This window comes from Cupressus sempervirens, chromosome 10 (assembly GCF_028749045.1).
Source record: "Cupressus sempervirens isolate cs-2001-9-10 chromosome 10, ASM2874904v1, whole genome shotgun sequence".
Taxonomy (NCBI): Eukaryota; Viridiplantae; Streptophyta; class Pinopsida; order Cupressales; family Cupressaceae; genus Cupressus; species Cupressus sempervirens.
In genome coordinates, this window is record NC_143127.1 from 595,630,665 (window position 1) to 595,657,930 (window position 27,266).

Sequence of the window (27,266 nt, forward strand, 5' to 3'; positions counted from 1 at the left end):
TATATGAAAGACCACGAAGCTTTTGCCTTTTTTGGGTAGATAGTATAGAACATTCAAGGAATCTCCTTCTATCCATAACCACTTGTATCTACACTTGACCTCTAGCCTCAAACCATGGAGGAGACCAATTGCTTCCACTAAGTGGTTGGTTTGACATCCAAGTAGAATCATTACTGCATTGATCATGTTTCCATGTTCATTATAGATGTTAACCCCACATCCAACAACCCTCGAGTTCCCCTTGATTGCTCTTTCAAATTTAATTTTCTCCACCCTTCCAGATGGCTATCTCACCTCACATTATCTCTCTTCGATTTATTGTTTTCTTTAAGGATTTGAGAAATATCACCTAAGATTCCATTCTCAAAATCTAAATTACCTTTGAAGCTACTACAATTTTTTTAACTACGGAGAGTTTGATTCTAGCAGATAGCAGAGCTAGTTTTCTAGAAACATCATTGAAGACTCTATTGTTTCTTTCTTTCTAGAGTTTCTATAACCTACGAGGGATAAAAAAATTCCAAAATCCTTGGTCCACAAGGAAGAAAAAATCACATCACACAGTTCAGCAATTAGTCACTTTCTTAGGCAAAATATACTGAAGATTCCAACATTAGAAGAGACAAATCCAAGTCTCCCAAGCATAAGGTCACTGTAGAAAAATATGATCCACAGACTCTAGGGCCCCTTCACAAAGAAAAAATCTATTAGAAAAAGGCATACTTCTTTTCATCAGATTGTCAATTGCGAGGATTTGTTCTAGAGAACAAGCCAAAAGAATATATTAATTTTCAGAATAAGATGTTGGTTCCATGCCTTGGCTCAGACAGAGAAAATATTTGTAAAGATAATATATTAATCTATTATTTTAATATATGATATGTATTATTTATCTCAATGATAATTGGTTGATTTCATTGGGTGTTATAGGACCCCTTTTTCTGAAGGTTCCCCCACATTGATTTATTTTGCCCTTGATTCTTGACTACTTATTCAGTTTTTGATATTAAAAGCAACCAAAGCAAGGGGGTTGGCCCTCAGTACATTACCATGGATAAACCATTAACAACACATTAATAGATAAACACTACTGACAAATCACCCTACCCATAATATCAAAAAACATAGTATCTCACATATAAACCTAATCTAGGTGCCAACATACATATTCATGTATCCACCAATAATAGAAACAAAATTTCTAACTTGGACAACATAATTGAAATATAAGTAACAAAGTATTTTTTATATTGAAAAAAGTTCCTCTAGACTATAAAGACTAATCTACCTATGCACCGACCAACTTATCTACTACAAAGTTTAAACCATAAAAATAAGTAGTCTTTAAGGCCTAACAACTAGATTATAAAAGTAAAAGATAAGCATCACCAACAACAGAGTATCATAAGGAAAAAGTAAAAAGACACTAGGCCTAAACATTGACCTTTTCCTTTCCTTTCTTGGCCAACAAGACTTTGGCCTATCATCCGCTAGGATGCCATAGAACTTAGTAGTGTCCTCCACACCAAGGTTATCTTCCTCATTCTCCAACTTTAAAAGGTGAGGCATAACAATAACAACATAAGTGGCCTTAAGAGAAAACTTGGATAGATTCATGAAACTATTAGTTTCTGGTGATTGATTAGGGAAGTACTATACATACTTCCTAAATTCTTTGCAAATTTTTTTTTTTTGGGTCGTGCTTGACGTATGGTCGACATGTTGTAACCCTAAAGCAGTAAAAATACTCGTATGAAAGGGCTTAGGGTTAGAGATTGATTCATTGTGGTGATGCGAAATTGGTTCTTCCGGTGGTATTGAGCTGTAAGGGATTACAGATTGTAATCAGGTTGTAATCACTGGATCATAATAATATTGGACTTGTTGTTTAGTGGATGTAGCCTAGGGATTGGATGAATCATGTTAAATCTTAGTGTCTTGTGTTCTTTTTTGTGTGATTTATTATTTTCTGATATTGTTTTTATTTGCATGTAATTATTATTTTTGTTCGTGGTTTAATCCTAACAAGTGGCATCAAAGTGAGGTTGTTTTTCAATTATCCTCTACACGAAAGTCTCACAGTTGAGTGGGAGCGATGGAAGATGAGGGTAAGTTGAGGGTTGATAGGTTTAATGGGTAGAACTTTTAGTTATGGAAGATGCAAATGGAAGAATACATTTATTAGAAGAATTTATAGAAGCCGTTGGAAGGCGAAACCAAGAATTAGGGATCTATGTCAAATGACGATTGGGATCTTTTGGACAGAAAGGCACTTGGAAGCATTCGATTATGCCTAGCACCATCAGTGGCATTTAATATTACAAAAGAAAAGACAACAGAAGAGTTGATGCAAACCCTAGTGAAACTATATGAAAAGCCCTCCGCTTCAAACAAGGTATTTCTCATGAAGTGCTTATTTAATATGAAAATGGCAGAAGGTGGATCTGTTGCAGATCATTTAAATGAGTTTAATACTATTACTAGTCAGTTATCTTCTATGGGTATCAATTTTGATGAAGAAATTAGAGCTCCCTTAACTTTGTGTTCTTTGCCTGAAAGATGGAATGGCTTGGTAATGGCTATGAGTAATTATTTTCCTAGATCTAGTCCCCTAAAATATGATGATGTGATCGGTATTATTTTGAGTGAGGAAACTCGTAGGAAATCCTCAAGCGGATCTCCATTTGGAAGTGCTTTGAATGCACAAAGTTGAGGCAAAATGACTGAGAGAGGAAATAATTCTAAAAATCGTGGAAAATCAAGAGGAAAGCCAAAGGGGAGGAGGTCTCAATCGAGAGGACTAAATGACTACTAGTACTATGGGAAACCAAGGCATAAAAAGAAAGATTGTTGGACTCGAAAGAAAAATGAAGGAGATAAACCAGATGGAGACAAGGAGGCAAATGTGGTAAGTAACAAATCCGAAGAAGATGCTTTGCTTCTGTCTTTAGAAAGTGTTGATAATTCATGGGTTTTAGATTCTAGTGCTTCATTTCATGCTACACCTCATAGAGGTTATTTCATTGATTATGTCCAAGGGGATTTTGGACTTGTTTATTTGGGGGATTATGAACCCTGTCAGATTGTTGGAAAGGGAAAAGTTAAGATTAAGTTGCAGAATGGAAATCATTGGCTACTACATGAGGTAAGACATGTTCCAAGGCTGAGTAGGAATTTAATTTCAGTAGGGCAACTCGGTGATGAGGGCTATGTAGTTACTTTTAATGATAAAAATTGGAAGGTTTCAAAAGGTTCCCTTGTAGTAGCAAAAGGTGTGAAAGTAGGCACCTTATATCTTTGTACAGGTCATATTGTTCCTTCTAATTTAATTGTTTTAGAGAAAAATGAATGTTCAGGAATAGTTACAACAATTGAGTAGGGAGAACGAATAGTTGTTGTAAATTTTGATACAGCGTTGTGGCACAACAGACTTGGGCACATGAGTGAGAAAGGTATGAAAGTACTTCATTCAAAGAAAGTTCTACTAGGTCTAAAATGTGTTAATATAGAATTCTGTGAAAGTTGTGTGTATGGAAAACAAAAGAGAGTGAGTTTTGTAAAGACTGGGAAGGAAAATAAAAGAGAGAAATTAGAGCTTGTGCATACAGATGTATGGGGATAAGCTCAGGTATCTTCCCTGGGTGGCTTTCATTATTATGTTACATTTATTGATGACGCAACTAGAAAAGTATGAGTTTATTTCCTTAGACAAAAATCTAATGTATTTCAAACTTTTAAGAAATAGAAATGCTTGGTTGAAAATGAGACTGGTAAGAAATTAAAATGTCTCAAATCTGATAATAGTGGTGAGTATTTGCAGTCATAAATTTGAAGATTATTGCTCCACTGATGCTATTCATAGACAAAAAACTATTCCAAGAACTCCACAAGAAAATGGAGTGACTGAACGCATGAACGGGACTATAATGGAGTGTGCGAGGAGCATGAGGTTGCATGTTGGGTTGCTCTTATACATGTAGGTAGAGGTTGCCAATACTATTGTATATTTGATTAATAGAGGTCCCTCTACTCCTTTGGGTCATGGTATTCCAAAGGAAGCATGGACTAGTAAGAAGGTGAGTTATTCATTTCTCAAGACCTTTAGTTGTGAAGCATTTGCTCATATAGATTCTGAAAAAAGAACCAAGCTAGAAGCTAAGTCAAAGAAATGTGTATTTGTTGGATATGACATTAACGAATTTGGTTATAGGATTTGGGATTTTGAAAATTATAAGAAGTAGGGATGTCATATTCAATTAGAAAGTGTTGTACAAAGATCTATGACAACAACATGAGAAGAAAGAAGATGATTATGTAGTGCTAGATGATATTCCAAAAGATGACGTTCTAGCCATTCCTCATGATGTACAACAACTATAACAACAAATACCACACAAACCAGTGAATGTTAGATGGTCAACAAGGCTAATTAGACCTCTAGAAATATTTTCACCCTCTTTGTATTCTATTTTACTAACAGATGCTGGTGAACCTGAATGTTATGATGAAGCTATGCAGGTGGATACTAAGGTTCAGTGAGAATTCACCATGAAAGATGAAATGGACTCTTTGTTAAAAAATAGGACTTGGGATTTATGCAAATTGCCTACAGGTAAAAGGGCTTTACAAAATAAGTGGGTTTATAGGTTAAAAGGAGAGGATGGAGGTAAGAAAAGATTTAAAGGTAGGTTAGTTGTAAGAGGATTTGCATAGAAAAAGGGCATTGATTTTGATAAGATATTTTATCTTGTTGTTAAGATGACTTCTATTCGTACTATTTTAAGTCTTGTGGCTACTGAAGATTTGCATTTAGAGCAGCTTGATGTTAAAACAACCTTCCTTTATGGTGATTTGGACGAAGAGATATATATGGCTTAGTCACAGGGATTTGAGGTAAAAGGTAAAGAGAACTTAATGTGTAAATTGAAGAAAAGTTTACATGGCTTGAAGCAAGCACCTCAACAATTGTATATAAAATTTGACAGTTTTATGCACGAGCATGGATACAGTAGGTGTCATTTAGATCATTGCGTTTACTTTAAGAGGTTGGATGATGATAGCTACATTATTTTATGTTCATATGTTGATGATATGCTTGTAGCTGGGTCTAACATGGATCAGATTAAGGGGCTAAAATGCCAGTTAGCACATGCATTCGTTATGAAGGATTTGGGGGCAGCAAAACAAATCCTTGGCATGAAGATTTGAAAATATAAGAAAAATAGGAAATTGACACTATATCAGGCTGATTATGTTGAGGTGTTGCAATGTTTCTCTATGGAGAATGCTAAAGTTGTCAGCACACCCTTGCCTGGTCATTTGAAGTTGACTAAGGAGATGTGTCCCAAGACATAAGAAGAGGAGGATAAGATGTTAAAGGTACCCTATGCTTTAGCTGTAGGAAGCTTGATGTATGCTATCATATGTATAAGGCCAGATATTGCACATGTAGTGGGAGTCGTTAGCAAGTATATGAGTAATCCAGGAATTGAGCATTGGCATGCAGTCAAATGGATTCTCAGATATTTGAGAGGAATGCCAAATAAGTGTTTACACTTTGGGGGCTCTACTACTAATTTACAGGGAAATGTTGACTCAGATTTGGCAAGAGATATTGATACCAGGTGGAGTACTACAAGTTATGTATTTATTGTTGGTGGGATAGCCATAAGCTGGGTTTCTAGGTTATGGAAGGTTAATACTTTATCCACTATAGAAGCAGAGTATGTTGCTGCCATAGAGGCAGCCAAGGAGATGATATGGCATCAATTATTCTTAGAAGAATTGGGACACCCTTAGAGGGATAATTATTTATTTATAGATAGCCAAAATGTCATTCATCTTGCCAAGTATTCTACTCTGCATTCAAAGACAAAACACATTCAGTTGTGGTACCATTTCATTCAGTCAGTTTTGGATGATTGACAGTTAAAGCTGGATAAGATCCATACAGATGACAATCTAGCTAATATGTTTACAAAGGTAGTGACAAGGGAGAAGCTAAATTCCTCTTCAGCTTCAGTTGGTCTTCTAGACTAAACATAAATAAAAGAACAATAGAGTCCAAGGTGGTTTGATCTAGTAGGAGCCCCATGTGGTAGCGGTATTGATACATGATCAATCTCTAAGTGGGAGATTGTTGTCTAGTGTGGAGTCTGATCATTCCCCAAGTGGGAGATTCTTAGTTTGTGGTGATTGATTAGGGAAGTATAGTCGACATATGACTGACATGTTGTAACCGTAAAGCAGTAAAAATACTTGTACAAAAGGGCCTAGGGTTAGGGATTGATTCATTGTGGTGATGTGAAATTGGTTCTTGTGGTTGTATTGAGCTGTAAGAGATTACATATTGCAATCAAGTTGTAATCACTAGATCATAATAATATCTGACTTGTTGTTTGGTGGATGCAGCCCAGAGATAGGGTGAACCATGCTAAATCTTGGTGTCTTGTGTTATTTTTTGTGTCATCTATTATTTTATGATATTGTTTATATTTGCATGTAATTGTTATTTCTGTCTATGGTTTAATCCTAACATAAAATCTCGTCCAAAGCCTCAAATTTTTCCTTGAAAGTCACCATCTTCTTCTCGATATCATTAACATTACTGAACATTTCTTAGCACCCAACACAATTTCCTTTTCCAAGCTTTATAGTCTATACATGCAATATCATTGGGGTTAGTAGAAACCATTTTATTATACATGCAATATCATGGGGGTTAGTAGAAACCATTTTATGATTATTCTTTTCTACATGCAAAGGGGAAGTAATTGTCATTGACAAATCATCTATATGCTTTCTTGGAGAAGGGATCATATTGGAGGTGGAATCCACCACTTTCATAGTAAAACTAGCCAACACATGGGTTATGTCCTAGCTTACCTTCTTCTTCTTTTATTATTAGTTTTGATTTCCTCTGACACTGAGCTAGTATCCTCACTCCCCATCTCCTCCAAATCTTCATCCTTCCCCATTCTTTTCTTCTCTCTCACTAGTTTCTGACACCATCTTCGCATTAAGCTCCCAATTCTTATAAGATTTTTGTTTCATCTTGACCCTACTTTTAGCAAGTCTCCCAGATCTCCTTCTACCCCCTCATTTTCTTCCTTCGAATCTACAAGGTTACTTTCCTCCTTTTTTCCAATTTTGGCTTCTATACTTTTTGGGTCCCATTCTTTTTGGGGTTTCTCGAGGATGTGGGTGAAGGAGAAGGCTTAGGGGTGGGTTTGTAGAACATCCCCCCAATTACTAGGTAGATAAGGCTATTCCTAATTATTAATGATAGAAAGGGGTGAGGCTAGCACAAAATGATAATTATAAAGTTGAAGAATTAAGCCCTCAAGTAAAATAGATTTAAAAAAAATTAAAATCATCATGGTACCTAAAGTGATTTAACAAAGGGAAATGGTAGAAATAGAGGACAAAAACCTACCCTCTAAGGTCAAATACTTCACGAGAACAAAGCATACCTCATTCCATAGGGATGGGAGACTTTATCTTCTAAAACCACCTCTCAATCTCATAGCTGCTCATTCTTCTTGAAGAATATATTCATACTGGCCTTGTTAGTAACCTTTGTGACCTTTTTCTATTTTGAACTATCCAAAGAAAGACCAGTAGCCATGTCACTAATTTCCTCATTCACATGAAAGGAAATGTCATTAATGGTGACTCTCCTCTCAACCCAGGAATATACAAATCGAGCTGAAATATTATCAGCATACCCCATCATGACTTCCATAAATGGAACCATGTGACCTTCACTCAGAGTCATCAAGGTGCATGACTTCCTTTCATAATCCTCAATTCTAGAAGGCTAAATGAGAGCCATATCTCAACCCATATTCAAGCCTTGCCATAGCTTCCACACAAATGCCTTAGAAATAAAATGAACACATTTTTCTTCATAGAGAATTTCGAAGCCAAACTGCAATAATAATTAGAAGGAACATGTTTAAATTTTTTTTCCCTTCCGTAGTAGATGAGCATGGGTGTACTTTCATCCTCTCCTTTCCCTAATTGCCACCTAAGCCTCTAGGGATCATAGTTCAAAAATCTATTTGAAGGTTTCATAATTATATAATAAATACTCACTCTATGTCTTATATTGACATAATTCCCAAAAATCTTCGTCAACCCTCAACCACCATATATCACAATTGCACCAACATAATCAATTTTGAACCCATATCCTGCTTTAAGAAAGTCACCACCCACAAGGTCCAATAAAACACATTATTTTAAAATTATTCATCATTCTCCTTGTATAAAGTTTTGTTCCTTCTCAATTAGAGTGTGAATATCCATTGGCACCTTAATCCCTTAACATGCATCCCAAAGCTTTCCATAACATTTGTCATAACATTGCCTCCCCAATAAGTGTTATATAGATTATAACTTTCAACTTTTGTTAGAAGATGCCAAATATCCTCTATAATGCCCATTATTGATGAAACTTGTGTCGTAATTTTCTCTTTATTAATATTAAGATTTCTACTTTTGATGAAATTGTTTAAAGATTAGCTCAATTTAAATGCTTACTATAAACCGTTTTCTCCAAAATCATATGATACAATATCACATAATTTGCGTTATAACTTTCAATATTTTAATTTTTTTAAAATTAAAATAATACTTAGCATGTCATTGTCTGGTGAGGACCAAGGTAGGGAAGTAGGAGATCATTCAACTTTGTTAGAATATTTTTTATCCTATATGGCTTGAGGGTTTAGAACATGCGGTCCTTAGTATTGATGAAAAATTAAGGATTCCCTTACCTAAAGTCTACATGTCTTGTCCTCCTAAGAGTCTTGAACTAGCCATAGATCCTAGGCAACCTACCCTAGTTATTCTGGATAACATCCAATTTTACTAGGAATGGCCTAAGATGGAAGCCAACTGATGCAGAGGGCTTAGGGTTCATCCAAATACTCCTCTTAGTTAAGATTCTAATCTTGAATCATCCAATTATTCTTGGTTCTTGCCCTTAGACCAATCCAAGCCTCCAAGACTTTTCTCCCAACTTGCCTCATAGGTATAGTTGGTAAGGTGTAGGCTCAATCTTTCACCTGTGACACTAGTCCTACTAGCCCTTCTCTTCTCCTAAAACCCTAGCCCTCGCTTAGGATCTTATTCTTCCACTACCTTGGAGTCTAATAATGTTGTGAAAACCCTCCCTATCCTTTCTAACTTTGTTCCACACCTCTAGTCACAACTTTAAACCAAAGAAACTCAAATTCTTCACATAGGCTAATTAGTCCTAATGACTTCTAGGTCTAGTAAACTTATTTTGCTCTCTCACTTAAAATTATTCCAAATAACCCCTAGAACAACCTTAGGAATCTAAAAACTATCCCATAGCACTCCAAGATTCCAAATTTGTAGAACTTCAAAACATCCACAAACCTACTTACTTCTAAGTCGTAGTTTCTAGCCTTTGTTTTAGTCCTCTAGTCCAATCAGCAATCAAAAATATCTCAATCTCTTCAAACATCCAACTAGACTTCTATTCAACTTGTATATTTAATGTGACTTCCTAGGGCTTATAGGAACTCCATTGGATTGACCCACATGATTATGGGTGTGCTCTGCAACATCTTTTCCAAAATTGTCCAGACTCACATACTCCTAGCAGCCAGCTTAGGGCATCACTCCATGGCTTGGAAACCCATCATAAAAGTGCAAAACAAAAACAAAAAGCTATATACACTATCTAACCTATCAACCCACCTATTTCATGCATTTTCCACTATGGGTGATTAGGTTAGAGACATTTTAATACAATCAACCCTGTGAAGGCAATGTTCAAGCTAGTCAACAAGAAAATATTTTAACTTGGAAAATTGATAACTTCAACACAAGTTTGAATATGGAAAGGAACCAAGAAAGACTAAACTATAAAAAACATAAACTTGATCTCCCATACCAATCCGTACACACCCGTACTACACCATTAAACAATGAAAGAACTCAAAAAATAATCCGTACAGTAGTCCCACACGTGCATAAATTGATGGTAAACATTTCAACCTTTCAAATATGATCTTCTACGCTCATATACCCTAGCATGGGTAGTTACAACCTCCAAAATTGCCATTTGCAATTTCTTACAAAATTTGCAAAAGTTGCTCAAGCAACTTTTGAGCAATTTTTGCTCCTTAGGGCTTTTTGGCCAAATGGGTCCACCTAAGACCATTCTAGGATCCTAGATAGCATACTTAGGACCTATTTAGGTAATTAAAGACCTTAATTACCCTTCCCTAATCATATTTGACCTATTGAGCAAGTTTTAGTTCAATGAGCAACTTTTAGCAACTTAGGACCTAGTGAGCAACTTGGATATTACAATTGAATTAGTTGCATTCCAAGACCACTTGGAACTTATGAAACCCACACACACCTAACTAACCTCCAAAAAATCCAAAAACCAAAATTAGGGAGGTGCTCTGCACCACCAACATTACCTTCTTGCTTCATTGGAGATGAATTATGTAAGACCTAAACAAGAATTGGCTCCTGCATTATCTCCGAACATTTGATGCCTACATCAAACTAGGGGTAGATTTTTATGATATCAACAATCTAGACTTCTATTTGCCAAATTTGTTCAAATTCGGGAAGGAGAAAACAACTTTCATCTTTCCCCCAGGCTCTAGGGGAAAAGCTCTGGATCAAGGTGCCAACATCATCATGGTGACATGGAAATCTGATGAGGATAACTATTAATGACCCTTTTTTGGTTGGGGATTTCCTTGGGTCCTTTTCCCTATCTTGTTGTTTTTTCTCACCATTTTTATAATTTTCGTAACTTTGGTCTTATTACTCATTTGGCCTCTTCTTTGATGGCCCTGTTTAGGTAGGTGGGCTCTTCTTTATTTGGTTCTTTTTCCTCCGTAGCTTTTGGTTTGTTTTATTCACTCCCTGTTTGATAGTGTCCCTATCTAGTAATGTAGAAAGGTGCTTATTATGAATATAAATAGAAGACACTCTTATATATTAAGTACTTGAGTTTCATTTTTGGGTATCTTAAATCTTGATATCTGATTGTTAAATTATCATAAATGGATTCCATGGTAGTTTTAGAGCTTAGCTTAAATAATTTAAGTATTTTATTGTTGTAGATGAGCATCTAGTAGCTAATGAAATGTTTCTTCTCTTTCTATTTAGTATATGTTTATTCATATCATTGCTTTATACCAAATCAATAAGGTTTTAGTACTTGGTAGACTACAAAACTCCACAAAAAAAACTAAGTCAATGACAAGACTAATCAAAATCCAAATATATATCAAAGCTCTTCCTGTCTCTAAAATGCATCAAAATTCTTGAATAAAAAGTTGGCCCTCAACGTTTGTAGGTAACCACAAATGAAATAGAATCAAAGCTATGATCCTAATAACAAATGGAAAAGAGCATTGGCTAATAATGACTTCTAAAAATATCAACTATCGGAGTAAAAAGAAACACATATAATAAGCATAATAATGGTACTTTAGATGTCTAACCTTGTTAACAATTTAAACGGGCTTGAAGTTTATGATAGCAAGTAGTAAGAGGAAAGCTAATATTATTTTTCTCAAAATAAGGCAACTCAGAGGGCCAATGTTTTTGTCCTTCATTACTATTTACGAATCAACAAATATCCAATTTCATTCTCCTAATTGTTAAAAAAGAAGACATATTCTCACAAAGTTTTTATATGATCAAAAGTTTATTTAACAAAGTTTCATATAAACTAGGGTATGCCCCTTTTAAATATGTAAAAGTGTATAGGACAAAAGTGATAACACAATGTGATTTTTTGTTCTTTTAATATACATACAACATCAAATGACTTTTGCTTTTTGTAAATTTAAAAAAAATTGGGATGTCATAAATTTTATTTTCTTAAAAATTTTTAGTGCTTTGTAAAGAAAATGAATATTCATTTTACAAAATAGATATCTCTCATCTCAAAAAATTAAAATTAAACAAACATAAAAAATTATAATAAATTTTTATGGTTCTGAAATATAATATAATACATAATTCAATTCTAATAATAATTTTATTATACACGTCACTAGAGACACTTGTTTATAATCATTTAACTCTTTTTTTTAAAATCTAATTTTCTATTAGTCCATTGTTGACAAATTGACCTTCCACATCTATTACCTATTAAAAGAATGTCTAACATGAAAAATCACACTTCAACAATACTGACATATGATTTGAACAATTATTTTGCTCACCCCTGTGAGCATCACCTGGATCCAATGAGTGCTAAGTGTTCTATTTATTCTCATGAGAAATGGATTCATGTTGAATCGCTACTCATGAAACATGGGTCAATTAGTTTGACTCAAAATTACACGTTGAATTCTGATAGCAATATCACAATTATTTAACTAGTTATACAAAGTTAAAATATAGTTTATCTAACAAGTACTACACAGTGGCTTGTATTTGAATAATAGAAGAATGTTAACCTAGGGTTAAAACATCGTCCTTGGAGAAAGACAAGATATGGAAGGATTCTTACGGATCAGGTTGCAAGCAGCGATAGCACTTTTCCAGGCTCGCATTTACGGCATTATATATCTTACAAAGATTATTGCGGAGCAAACGACGAGATTTTCGGCAGCTGGACTCCTGGTAAGAAATCGAATCATTGGCGCTTTTCACCCTTCACAAGCATTTGAGTTTGTGCCTCAAATGCCTTTTTATAGGGAAAATAATCAGTTTGTTGATCTGGCTTCATTTATTTTGATTTGTGATCTTGGGGCATGTTATGTTTCCGTTCCAGGATTTTAGGGCATCGACATCATGGTTTTCATCAGCATCCATGTTACCGTTAATTTTCTGGCCTTGGGCGGTTCCAAGAGTTTAGGGCATCAAGATCATTGTTTGTGTTCTCATCAGCATCCATGCTATCGATCTGAAAGGTATGCACGTTTCTATTTTTCATAAACCCCCGTGCTACAGGTTTTTTTCTCTTATTGCGACATATTTCGCTTAATGAGCTACCGTTTTAATTTTTACGAATCTTATTTTCTACCGGTTGCTTAGAGTTAGGGTTTTTAACTGAGGTGCGCCCTCCATTGTTAGATATTATTTGTTAGCTTTTCTTTTCGTAAATTTCGGGAATCCATGCTCAGTTTGCATTTTTTCCCTACAGGGTTTGCCATTGACTCTAATATCACATAATCTCTAAAATTTTAGAAACCCTGTCATGAAAACATGCTTTAACCCCAATAAAGAATGTCCCATAACCGGAACACAAAAAAAAATGTGCTCTAGGAAAAGAAATTACTGCAACTACTGTCACCTATGCGTATTGGCCGATAAAATCATCAATATGATCCTTAAGTTTATAAATAAACCATCAAAATTCAGATGTAGAAATTTTGACATATGAGATTTTTGTAAATATTACTAATTTATAAATATATTAGATTGATTTTTAACAATTAATATTTATTTCAAAACATAAAATGAAAAGCATTAATATGAGCAAATGGGCAAGAGTCTGAGATCTAAGGTGTTTACCAGACGTTTTTATGGAACAGAAAGAAAATGAAAATGTTGTGTTCCTGCTTTATTTTTTATTTTTTGGATTACTTTTTGAGGCAATAGCTTAAACACTCTGCACAGCGTTAGTTTATTGAAACATTGGATGCATCAAAAAAAACGTGCTGGCTATTGTTTTATCAGCCTTTAATCTTCTTGTACTATTAATATATTTTGGGCCATTGCACATAGTCTTAAGCTAATTCAATTTAATTCGAAAAATAGTTATCTAGTTTTATATTAGGTAGCCTTAGGCTAAATGCTATTCCTGAAAGGCGGCTCCTTGAGCTTCGTTGCTATTGGTGCTTGAGCATGCTGAAGAGAAAGTGAGAGGATCCCTGTAGCTTTCTGATCTGGATTTGCCAAGCTTTTAAACATCTATACTCACTCACAATACGCCTGCTGTTTATGTGAGGCGCTCTTGTCCTTCAAGGGATTTTTACTGCTCATTTTTTATAGAATGCTTGTAGAGTTCAGTATGTCATGGGGGTGGATGGAGTATGTTTGTTTGTAATCTTCATTGGGAAATCTTGAAATTTTTAATTTTATTTCTCACTGATGGAATATTTGCAACAGATGAAACATGTTCTTTAACTACAATGCAAATAGAAGAGATTTGTTCTTTAGCTATATTTTAATGAATAAAACAAGCATAACCATGGCTATTCTGAACTGGTTTTGCAAATTATATTTGCTTTTCTCCATTATATCAGGTGAGTGCTTCATTCTTCATGGCAATAAAACGTTAATAGCAAAGAAATATAATAGTCGCGTGAAATGGTATTTTGATTTTTCCAAGCTTCTGTTTTCGATTATCTGAATATATTTTCAGGCACCATCTCATTTTTATTTTCTTTCTCTTATACAAACCCAAATTTGTTTCTCTGTGAGGGAAGTAAAAGTGCAATCTTTAATCTCTGCGTTTACTTTGTAGGAATAGGATATTAAGATTTGTCAAAATACCGGGTTTAGTTACTACGCGGTTTCGAGAAAAGATAATGGTCGTTGGTGGATTATGCATAAAAGCATAATCTCCCTACGTGATTTGATATAATATGTGCCCATGCTTATTAGTCCCCGTCTTATCTAATCTAAGACAGGGAACTAATGTTTTGGGATGCTCATTGCATTAATTTTGGGTATCCCAATAAAACTTAATATTAAGGTTTCTAATGTTTTTATTTAATTATTATTTTTTCAGCCATTTTTCTAATTTTGCGATTGGTGGAGAATTTTAGACTAAAATAAAATAGATTGAAAATATATTCTAATGTTTTTATTTAATTATTATTTTTTCAGCCATTTTTCTAATTTTGCTATTGGTGGAGAATTTTAGACTAAAATAAAATAGATTAAAAATATAATGCAAGGACAGCTGTATAGGCATATTTAATGTACTAAAGCATTTAACTTAACCTTTTTCACGCTTTTGGTAGAATAAAAGATTCCAGGTGCTGCATTCATATTTAATTTTCTAACTACCCAAAAAGGGAGGGATTAGATTTTATATTTTAATAAGTTGTATTATTTAAGTTTGATATATATCTTTTTGTCATTATAGTATTTTAGGTCAAAACAGATATATTTGTTTATTATTATTTAGCTACAAAGTTATTATAATTTATATTAAATTATAATCATGATATTATTATATTACTATATTTTTAATTTTCAGTAGCAAATATCATTACAATATTCTATAAAGCTATTAGAAGAATCTATCACATACATCATTATTTGTTAGTTTTAAAATCATATGACTCTTACTACACATCACTCAAGTGTACCATTTATTATAATTATCAATTAATTATAAAATAAAATTAACTAATATATTTATTACGAATAATGGGTAAGATGTAATGGTTGAATTTAATGTTATACAAGAATTATGGTATGATGTAATGGTTGATTCATTTTAAACCTTTTCGATTTTTTTTTTTTCAAACTAAAAAATGACTTCATAATTTTAAGAGGTAAGAGGCTGAAGCAAGATTCATTATTCATTATTATTATTTGATGTGATTAATTTTTATTATTTATTAAGCTTGTGTATTATCGAACCCAAGACCTCTCGGATACAAGGCTCACAATTTACTGTTGTGTTGTAGGGTCTTACCTCAAATTAATTCATAATTAGTGACATTAGAGTTGAATGTATTTTATCATGTTTAATCGCTGAAACAATGCTCATCAAGTTAAGATTAAAATTATTGCCCCAAGTGCAATTAGTGATTTATATTATTTAATCATAACACACATCTTCCAACTATTTAGTAATTATGATTTAACCATCTAATAAATCTTCCATTTTTACAAAAGTATGGACTCAAAAGATAGGGACTCAAGCTCCATCAGAGTTGAGTTTGTTATGTCAGTTTTTTATTTAAAAATAATTATTTTCTATATATATTCATTGAAAGTTCAGTCTTGCGGCTGACCTTTTTGGTTAACAACTAAAGGTGTGGGGCATATGATCTAAGCCCTTTTTTGTCTATTTTTTGTTAAATGTTAGGGTACCCTTTTTTTACTTCATTTTTTGTTAAATGTTAGGGTACCTTGCACTCGATTCATTATTATTATTATGTGTTGTGATTAATTATTATTATTAAGTATTAATCTTGAGTAGATTTTAATCCAAAACCTCCCACATAGGCTCAAAATTTACCATTGTGTTGTAGCTATTGCCTTTAATTTATATAATATTAGAAATATAGAAAATTAATTTATAAATAATGTTCAAATTAAATATATATCATAGTTCAAAATAGGTACTTTGATATCTATTGTTTTGATCGAGTAAAGTAGGAAGGGCAAAAAGTAACATCAAGTCCAAAGATAACAAAATAAGGTCACAAGAACCTAAATTGGAACAAACAACGACCACCAAGCTAAAACAAAAAACTATAAGTTGCTAACCGGGTTGCCAAACAAAAATCAACCATTGCAAAAAAAAGGGTCAACAAACAGAGCAAGCCACCACCAGCAAAAAGCAAAAAACCATGAACGTGGAACAAACTTATCCATTGTTAAATCTAAAAATAAATCAAAATTTATCTTTACCTATGCAACATTTTATTTACTCTTAAATCTAACTAGAAATTTATTACAACAAATTTAATTTTTTATAATATTTATTTTAAGATAAATAAATTTTACGCAAGAGCGCAACGGTAAATTGTGAGCCTCTTATCGGAGATGTCTAGGTTGGACTCTGCACAAGTTGAATAAATAATAATAATTAATCACATCACATAATAATAATGAATCTTGAAGCCTCTTATCGATAAATAAATTTAATTTTTTTAATAAATAAGAAATTATAAAAATAGGATCTTAGAAGAAAATAACTAAACTTCTAATATTATTATTATTTTAAATTTAAGATATTAAAATTGTAAATACAAGTTGAGAGAGAAAATTGAAGTTATCTTTTAAAAAGGGATATAATTTTTTCATTGTTTCAAGAGTGACAACCCAATTACTTTCAAGAAGCATAGATATATAAAACTAAACTGTTAGTATTAATTATAGATATATAAAACTAAACTATTAATATAATTAATATAATTTATAGTAGTAACATTTAAAAATGATGTTTGATTATGAGGTAGATTATAATAAATGAATTGAATAGTTTTTATAATAGGTTATATCAATAAAAAATCAGAAGTTTTACTCAAGTAGAGAGAACTAGGCATCTTAATGAATGTGGTTTTTTTAAAAACCTCAAAACGTAAATTTGTAACCTTTTTGGGAGTAAGGAGGAATGAGATCTTTTGGTGAGGGAGTGAATGTAAAGCATAAAAATGCCAAGCAAATAAGAATTTTGTGGTTAAGAGACTAGCATTCTTTATGAGAAATAGAGGCAACTCGTTGGAGAGTTAGGAGGATCATCATTAAGGGCAAAAAAATGTCATCCTAAAGTATTCCTAAGAAGAAAAAAGTCTCATTAGAGAAAACACTTAAAATAACTTTAGAATTTTTTATCAACAAAAATAATTAAATGTAGGTTTAAAATATGGAGGCTAATTTTAAAAACTTAACCATGTTATACTAGTCATGGAGGCAATATTGTAGTTCCTTGTTACAATCCCAAAATTTTCAAGAAAAAAGACTCAATAGGTTAGGTACATTTCAAAAAATATATAAAATCAACCAAAAATACATGGAACTTCTTTGAATAGTTTTGAACCTTAAACTTTCTATAGGAGTAAAAATTAGAGCAATAATAGTTTGTTACTACCAAGTAATTTAAGTGGTTAAATCACGGGTTATATGAGTCAATTTATAATTGACTGCTATAAGGTAGTAGTTTATGTATTATTAATTGATATCCAATGTGGACTATTACTTTTGAAATTGAGACAAGTGGTAAATTTTTACTAGTCGTGTTGTGGCAAGTAAAAAAATTCCTAAGTTCGTTCTCCATCACGTGTTAATTACACTTGAGTTTTAGATTGAGTAGTACAAGTTGATATGGTGATAAACTATTATTGATCTTTGATGATGTTTTACCTCTATAGAGACTCAACAACACACTATTTAATTCATATTACATTGCCCCTAATAATTGATCATGTCTCGAGCTTTGCACATTGGTATGTTTTATTGCTACTTCATAAATAAAGTGACTAGTTGAGAAAGCCAATAGATAGTTTAATGAGAAATGTGATTTGTTTCTTTTCATCTTATTTATAAGAAGGAAAACATGACTTAGGTGTGGTGGGTTGGTGATATTTATTTGGTGTATTCAAAGGGATTTCTATATCATGGCTTTGGGGCTATGTAGAATTATGTCTAGGTTGGGTGAATTAGCTAATGGGAGTTCTTTTGCAATTTTGCCTCATATTATTTCTTTCTTAGTTATTGATCTATGCACTCAATATGAGTTTCCCATATGTTTGCTATGTTTAGAAAATCACATGTTGATCCAAAATTTGATAGGCAAATTTTAGTTGACACTTGTTTATTGTATCTCAAACCTAATAAATAGAGAATGAATACAAGAATTACAGAAATGGGCTCATCACATAATAAAATATTATAGAAGTATCATTTGGTCTTAGATAAAAAAAATAGTTGACTTGAATTTATCGAGTGTGGTGAAAAAAAACATTCGAGGGCACCAAGGTGTATCTTAGTCATTAGTTCAAGTATGGAGTATAGTGGACCTAGTCGCCCTACTCATGAGACGCTCAATCCTAATTTTTTACATGGTCCTTACTGTGATTAAATGTAATATATATGCATGTGATATTTTTTGGTCTTGTGGCATGTTCAATATTTTTACATTAAGGTTTGGTAATTAAAGGTGAATTCCAAAAAATGATTATGAAATGTGTCACCTCCACTACTTATTTAGTTTTAGTTAATGGATCGCCTTAGGGGTTCTTTTCCATAAGAAGGCTTGAGACATGATAGCCCCTTGTCCCCATACTTATTTATAATATTTGTTGAAGCTTAGGGACAAAACATCTAAAATAACAACTTGATGCAAATAAATTGAAAGACATAAGAGCTTATTTTAAACTTCAAACATTCTCTCACCAACAATTTGTTGATGATATACTTTTGTTTGGGGAAGCTTACTTTTAAAGGAAATGGAAGAAAATTTCTGACAATGATCTTAGGACAACAATTAAACTATCAAAAAAAAAACTTGTTTCCCTTAATGAGTTAAGCCCTTCAAGTTAAGATAAAGAATGTCCTTTGTTATATTGTTGCTTCGTCACTTGACTCCTTGGATCTACCTCTATCTGCCAAATTTCGTTCTTCAACTTATTAGAACAAACACATTGAAAGATTCCAAAAAAAACTTCTTGTATAGAAAGGGAAGTTGTTAACTCAGGCGGGGAAGCTTTGTGATGTCACAAAATAATTAAATGCTTCAATTAAATTAATTGATATCCCAAATTTAATAATTATATCTTATGGACTTTTTTTAATTAATTAATCTAGTAATAAAATAAAAAAAGTAATAAGCTATTATCAATTGTGTGAATAATCCCTCATAAAACTTCCTAGAGCCCTTTATGAGGTTGTTTTTGGCATTGCATAGAGTAATAATGAAGTTTTATGTTTTTAATGCATTGTAAAATTATAATTGGAGTTCAACACTATTTTGCCTTTTAGAGGCGCAAGATTCTCCCTATTCTGTTATTTTGCACTTTTAGTGGGAGTCACTCGTCACCCTAGTCTGCTATTAGTCTGACTCTATGAGGCCTTTATTTAGAGACCAAATTCGGTGTAATCTGGAATATATCTGACAAACATGAATATTTGTTTTGGCAATTTGGAAAACTTCTTAGAGCTCGTTATAAGGTTGTGCTTGGCATTGTAGAGAGTAATAGAGGATTTTAATATTTCATTGTATTTTCAAATTATGTTTGGAGTTAACATTATATGCCTCTTTAGAGGTACAAGATCCTCCTTTTTCGAGTACTTTCTGTTTTAGTAGGAATCACTCCTCACCCTAGTTTACCTGGTGGCCAGACTCTGCAAAGTCTTTATTTGGAGGCATGATTTGATGTAATCCAACATATATCATATAAATATAAATTCTCTATCTTTGTAATTCATTTTAATAAATACCATGTTGTGTGGGAGAATATTGCTTGGAATAATATATGGTTCATTACATCACCATATTCTCGCTACGTTATCTATATGTACAAATATGAGATGAAGATTTTATCATAGGGGTTGGTAGTATGAAGCTATACAAGAAGGAATACCATATAGAAGTAAGATTGTATGGGTTGGTGGAAAGATCATATGGGTGATTGTATGGATTGAATAAGAGAAAGGCATATGGTTGTGGAGGTTGTTGTATGGTGATGGTTTTTATTGTTGTACAAAGGTATATCCTATGACTTCCCACAAAGGTGTGTTAGTGTTGTTATTGCATAGATGAGAGTTAATAGATCATATGGTTAACTTGTTGTATAGTGGTTAGTATTATAATAACAAGTGCTTTAGTCATTTAGAGAGAGGAAAGAGGTGCATATTGTGACTGAATGTCACCCATTGCCCATGCTTGGGACCCCTATACATAGGATGCAACATTGACACAAAGCTCAGTATTGGTCCCATGTGGAGTACCCCTACCATGTAGTCTATTTGAAATGAAGTTGAAACAATCCAGTGTGGAGCTGATGAAATGGAGAGTTCACGTCAATACTACCCGTGGAAAGAATCCATGATCTCCTAAAAACCCTGCTCTCCCATTTCCTTGGAGCACACTTTATCCCTTGTTAGGGAAAGCCTCTAAACAAATAAAAATTTATGACCCTCTCCAAACTCAGCTCGCTACAAATAACATAGCAAATTTTTTATTTATCAAGGAAAAATATCAAAGGGATTGAATTCCTTCCCTAGGTCAAAACCACACTCTCCACACTCCTTGGAGTGCAATTTCAAGGCAATCAAGGAATGTCTCTCGTGGAAGAAAATCCATGGTCTCACCAAAATTACAGTGCTCGTACAATTTTGAGCATGTTTTTCTCTTGTGGATTTTTCCATAATATATAGAATCTACCAACCACTAAAAATCTTGGAGCGAATATTCCACTATGTCATGGATTTCTTCCATGACCATGACGAACAAATTCTTTCCTCCTTCAAAAGTCCATTTTCTTTGATTTTTTAGGCTCACTTTCCATCTCATCACAAATTTTCTCTTATGGATTGGATTCCATGACCCCCTCAAAGTGTGCCTCCTTCTTTGTCAGGAGCACACTTTTGGGATTGTTATGAATTTTGTCCAGTACAAAGAAAATCCTTGATGGATATAAAATCCGCATTCTCCTCAGTGTGAGGTGAATCAACATTGTCGGGTGCAAAATGCATTAAGCCATGGAATTTCCCCATGAATAAAATCTATGAGGGAAGGAAAAATGCACTAGAGTGCATAGTTGAGGATAAAAATCACCCATCTCTTCCAAACAGTCAGGTGCAAAAATGAGATTTGGGAAAAATCCCAAAAGGTTGAAAATTTGAAAATTTGAAAAAATCCAAGAAAATTCAAACATTTGGAAAATTTGAAAAATCTCGGAGGACGGAGAAAAAATTAAAGATCCAATATCTTGTGAAAATTTGGTATCAAAAATCCAATATCTAAAGAAGTTGAGCAGATGACAGGAGAGGGTGATAGGATAGATTGCACCAGACTCATAAGTGATAATCGGAATGAACAATTGGTGAATTTGGAGCACACAAAAAAGTTTTACATGAGCTCTTATGTCATCTATATGCTAGCAAAAAGGATGAATTATGATGGACTGAGATGTAAAGGCCCGATTGGGAGTAGAATCCAACTCGTTAAAGTTTATGAATGCTACCCAGAATTGCATTTGTATTCTAGGAATGATTATGTAAGGGTTAATGATCTTTTTTACATGTGCATAGTCAAGACCTTGCAAAAGATGTTGCATATGAGATTATGAGTTACTATCATTGTAGACTTAGTTGTTAAAGTTCTATACGACTCTTCAATAGATGTGCTAGCCCTTAATTGATATTTGAAATTCATTACTTTGATATGTTGAGTACTGATTATGTTAGGTTGTAATAATTTCCTACTTGCAAAGAGGATACTATAATTTCTCCTAGTTAATGAAATTACTTTTATGATGATGTCGCGTATGATGTTTTATAGGAAGATGTTTATTATGTTCTCATGATGAAGAGATGTTCATGTTAGAATATGATGTTATTTGTATTTAAGATTTATTATTATACTTACCTCATACTTCATGTGTATGGTATGTGTGTTTGTCTTATATTTATGTTTGATATGGTTGAGGGAGGGACTCATAGTCACTTGCTAGTCAAGATCTACACAATGTACCACCCCTTGCCATTGTTTGTTTAGCTTAGATATATATGCACATGTACATGCTCGTCTTTTATACAGATTTGCAAGTATCGAACATCGTTTTCTTTGAATTGTCAGGATGAGTGTGCCCTATCGCAATAACTCAATGGTAAAAATGGGTTGATAATATTCAAGTCTAATCACAACCATAGTTTAATTACTTGTCCTGAGAAGGACATGTATATGATTTTTCTACCTTTTTAAACCCATGAGTTTATCTTTGCGTGTGTTGTTTGATTTTGAGTTTTGGTAAGTTTTAGTAATGTTGTTTTTATGTGAATTTAACTATGTGATTTTTTATGTGGCTAAAGAGTACAATGTTATTTGTGATGCCACCCTGGTCACTTGTCTTGGTTGGTGACCTATTTCACCTCTGGGCTATAGTTTTGTTTGGTTTGGGCTTTATTGAAAATTTTATGATTTGTAAAGGGTTCAGGCATCCTTCAAAATCTGTTTTCCTTAATAAAAAACTATGTGATTTTTTAGTAGATGAGTTAATTATAATATTTGGGTTAATCATATAATATTGAAAATTATTAAATATTATTTAATTAAAAATAAAATATTAAAATATGAGAATATTTAATTAGTTTATTAAAAATGTGTTTAAATTTAAAAGACTTAATTTGGAAAATTGGTTAAAGACAAATTAATATATGATGATACTTAATGAATTAGAAATTAATTAAATGTGTCCTCGAGTTTAAAAGATTTAATTTAAAATTCTAAATTAAGAAGCTCGATAAAAAAAGAAAAAAATATTGAAAGATTACAATTTTAACGTTGTGTTAAAATTTTAATTATTTAATTAATAATAATTAAATTAGAGTTGTATTTAAATAAAAAACTTTTATTATAAATATTAATATAAATAATAAAATGTACTTTTAATAATGCTTGCACTAATTAATAAAGTAAAGGAAAATAAAATAAAAGAATATTTTAACTGAAAAGTTCTTAAAGTGTGCATGAAAGGATTAAATAATTAAAGTAATTATTATTTAATAAAGTTAGTGGCTTTTAGTAATTGGGAAATAAAAACCCTGGTTAGGGTTATGGTTCTTTATTAAAGGGTTTGTAGTTCATTAGAGGGACACAAGCTTTCGGGAGCAAAATTTAGAATTGGAGGAAAAGAATTGTTGAAAGTTTTAGAGAGTTTGGATTTGCATGCATTCATAGATTCTCTCATATTTTAGTTGCGATTTGAGGTGTTAGGATTAACCACGTACAAAAATAACAATTACATGAAAATATAACCAATATTAGAAAATAATAAATTACATAGAAGAGAATACAAGACACAGAGATTTAACGTGGTTAACCCAATCCTTGAGCTACATCCACCAACAACTACTCGAATATTATTATCGTCCACTAATTACAATCCGCAATCCCTTACAGCTAAATACCGTCACAAGATGCTACAATCTTATCATACATTATGAAATCCCTAACCCAAAGCCATTTTATTCAAGCTTTTTTCCACTTACAAAATTAGGGCTAAAATAAGTTGTCCAATAGAAAATTAGCAACAGACTCCTTTTATAATTATAAAGTCATGTGAGCCTTTGGGACCCCACCCTGTATTGCAACAGGGAGTGCACCTGGGGTTCTACCTTAGGACTCTGCAAAGGGGGTTGCCTCTTGACCTTGTCTTAGGGGTGTTTCCTCCAAACCCTTGTAGTAATAAACTAGGGGCAAACCATGTCGAATAAAGTGAGAGAAATTAATCTCTAAGTCTGATAAGGCTCCACATGACAACACAAGGTTGCATCCAAGAAAACTTTTTTCTAACATGATGAAACCTAATATACAAAGGGTTGTTCTCAGAAAGGAGCAACCCACCTTTAACAATCGCCTCATTGCAAAAGATAGTAGTACTTCCTGGTGCTCCTTGGGAACTTAAGCCAAACACTTTTTCACTCGAAGAAAGAAAGCTTTTCCACTTTGTCTCAATTCATCTTCGTTTCTTGAACTAAAAGAACATCCAGTTTATGATCCCGAACAATATTGCGTGAAATATCTTGTTTGTGAGGAGCATTCGATCCTCTTATGTTCCATGACACAATCTTTATTCGGAGATTTTGTTACAACTCTCCTGGATGGTAAGTTGTTTTCCATCCTTAATGTCATCTTTACTAGCCAATTTTGTTGTTTCTTTATTATTCTTCTTGCCTGAACCATACTTCTTACCACCCACAACCCACATATGGTTTAGACTTATTATTTGAAACCATATTAAAAAAAGGGCTACTAGATGGGAACTTCTTCTTCCTCCTATTAAGCTCTACCCATTGATTTTGAGCACCATCTTATAATTCCAAACAGTATCCAACACCAGATTGGAATTGATTTTTTGGAACAACCAAAACAAATAGCACTGAGAAACTAGAATTCATTTTCTCTATCACCCTTCTCGTTGACAACTCAACCGACTTAACCATATCCCCTGTCTTGAAAGAACCAAACCTGATAGGACACCTGTTAGGATTAACCTCAGACAGAAATAATAGTTGCATGCAAATATAAACAATATCAAAAAATAATAAATCGCACAGAAGAGAACACAAGACACCAAGATTTAACGTGGTTCACCCAAACCCTGAGCTACGTCCACCAAACAAGTGCAATATTATTACGATCCAGTGATTGCAACCTGATTACAATTCGTAATCTCTTAAAGCTCAATACCGTCACAAGAAGAAATTTTCGCATCACACATAATACAACAATCCCTAACCCTAAGCTCTTTTATGCAAGTATTTTTGCTGCTTTTGGGTTAAAATTAGTTACATGTCGACCATAAAATACCGATAAAATAGCCTCGAACCTCGCCGAGGAATTATAGAGTATGTATAGTACTTCCCTAATTAGTCACCGCAATCTAACAATCTCCCACTTGGGGACTGATTAGGCTCCACATTAAACAATAATCTCTCACTTGGAGATTGATCTTGTAGCTATGTCGCTACTTCATGAGGCTCCCATTGGATCAAACCACTTTGGACTTTGTTGTTCTTTTATTCTATTCAGTCTAAAAGACCAATTGAAGCTAAAGAGGAGTTTAATTTCTACCTTATCACTACCTTTGTAAATATATTTGCTGGATTGTCATTTGTATTTATTTGACGCAGGCAAGGTAACGAATAACCAGGGCCAAAGGTTCACCCAGTTATCCAAACCACCCTGCAAGAATTAACACAGCGAAAAACACAACACAAACATAGCACCAAGGAGAGAGAACAAGATATCTTTTATTAACTCCTCAAATATTCACCATACATGCCCAACTGTAAGGACTTCTGGATTACGACCAATTACAAATACATTCACATTCCAAGATCAAACTTCTCTTCAAATCTTCTTACCAAAAACCTTCTCTCCTCCCAAAAAAAACCTTCTTAACTCTAAGCCTAAACACGCTATTTATACTTGCCAAAACGGCTTACAGAACATCCTAGAAAATTACATAAGAGAAAGGCCGACACAAGATCCTATCATTAAATTCATGATCAAAATTAAATATGCAAGTCGGCTCCCACTAAGAACCAAAAAACAGACAACTCGGTACCCACTAGGAAATTGGCACTCGGCATCAACTAGCACTTGGCATCAACTGGAAATTGGCACTCGGCATCACTCGACATCCACTGGAAATTGGCAACTTGGCACATGAAGAAACACTCGGCATACACTGAGTAACTTGGCACATGAAGAATCACTCGGCTTACACTAGGTAACTTGGCACATGAAGAATCACTCGGCTTACACTGGGTAACTTGACACCTGAAGGAATGCTCGGCATACATTGAGTAACTCGGCACATGAAGGAATGCTACAAAACTTGGCACCAACCAAGAATGTACACAAAATGAGCAGGATAACAAGGCAACCTAAGATGCTCCTGCATCAGTATCTTGTCCAACTTTAAGTGTCATCCAAAACCGATCGAATGAAATGGTACCATAATTGTATGTGTTTTGTCTTTGAATGCAGAGTAGAATTCTTCACAAGATGAATGATATCTGACTATCTGTAAAAAAATAATTATCTCTCTGAGGGTGACATCCCAATTCTTTTAGGAAGAATTGAAGCCATATCATCTCCTTGGCTGCCTCTGTAGCAACAACGTACTCTGCCTCTGTAATGGATAAAGCACTAACCTTTTGCAATGGAGAAACCTAGCTTACTTCTGCCCCACCAACAGTAAATACATAACCTGTAGTACTCTGCCTGGTATCAATATCCCTTGCCCAATCTAAGTCAACACATCCCTGTAAATCAATAGTAGAGCCCCCAAAATGTAGACACTTACTGGATGTGCTTCTCAAATATCTGAGAATCTATTTAACTGCATTTTAATGCTCAAGCCCTGGATGACTCATATGCTTGCTAACGACTACCACTGCATGTGCAATATCTGGCCTTGTACATACCATAGCATACATCAAGCTTCCTACAGCTAAATCATAAGGTACTTTGGAAATCTTATCCTCTTCTTCTTGTGTCTTTGGACACATCTCCGTAGTCAACTTCAAATGACCAGGTAAAGTTGTGGTGACAACTTTAGCATTCTTTGTAGAGAAACGTTGCAATGCCTTCACAATTTAATCTCCCTGAGATAATGTTAGTTTCCTGTTCTTCCTATCTTTGCAAATCTTCATACCAAGGATTTGTTTTTTAGCCCCCAAATCCTTCATAGCAAACGAATGTGCTAACTGGCGTTTCAGCCCTTTAATCTGATCCATGTTAGACCCAACTACAAGCATATCATCAACATATAAATATAAAATAATGTAGCTGTCATCATCCGACTTCTTAAAGTAAACACAAT

General features: G+C 33.5%; 1 long non-coding RNA gene across 11 annotated transcripts in view; it reads left to right on the forward strand.

Annotated features, from left to right (window-relative positions):
* Positions 1-12,366: 12,366 nt before the first annotated feature.
* Positions 12,367-27,266, forward strand: part of LOC149535265 (uncharacterized) — a 44,011-nt gene continuing 29,111 nt past the window's right edge. For 4 of the 11 annotated variants that reach the window (XR_016358146.1, XR_016358144.1, XR_016358142.1 and 1 more), the window contains exons 1-2: positions 12,376-12,639; positions 12,791-12,929. This is a non-coding gene — a long non-coding RNA (uncharacterized LOC149535265). Of the gene's footprint in view, positions 12,640-12,790; positions 12,930-27,266 lie in introns of all 11 variants that reach the window. The other 7 variants (XR_016358139.1, XR_016358141.1, XR_016358140.1 and 4 more) reach the window with 5 other exon arrangements.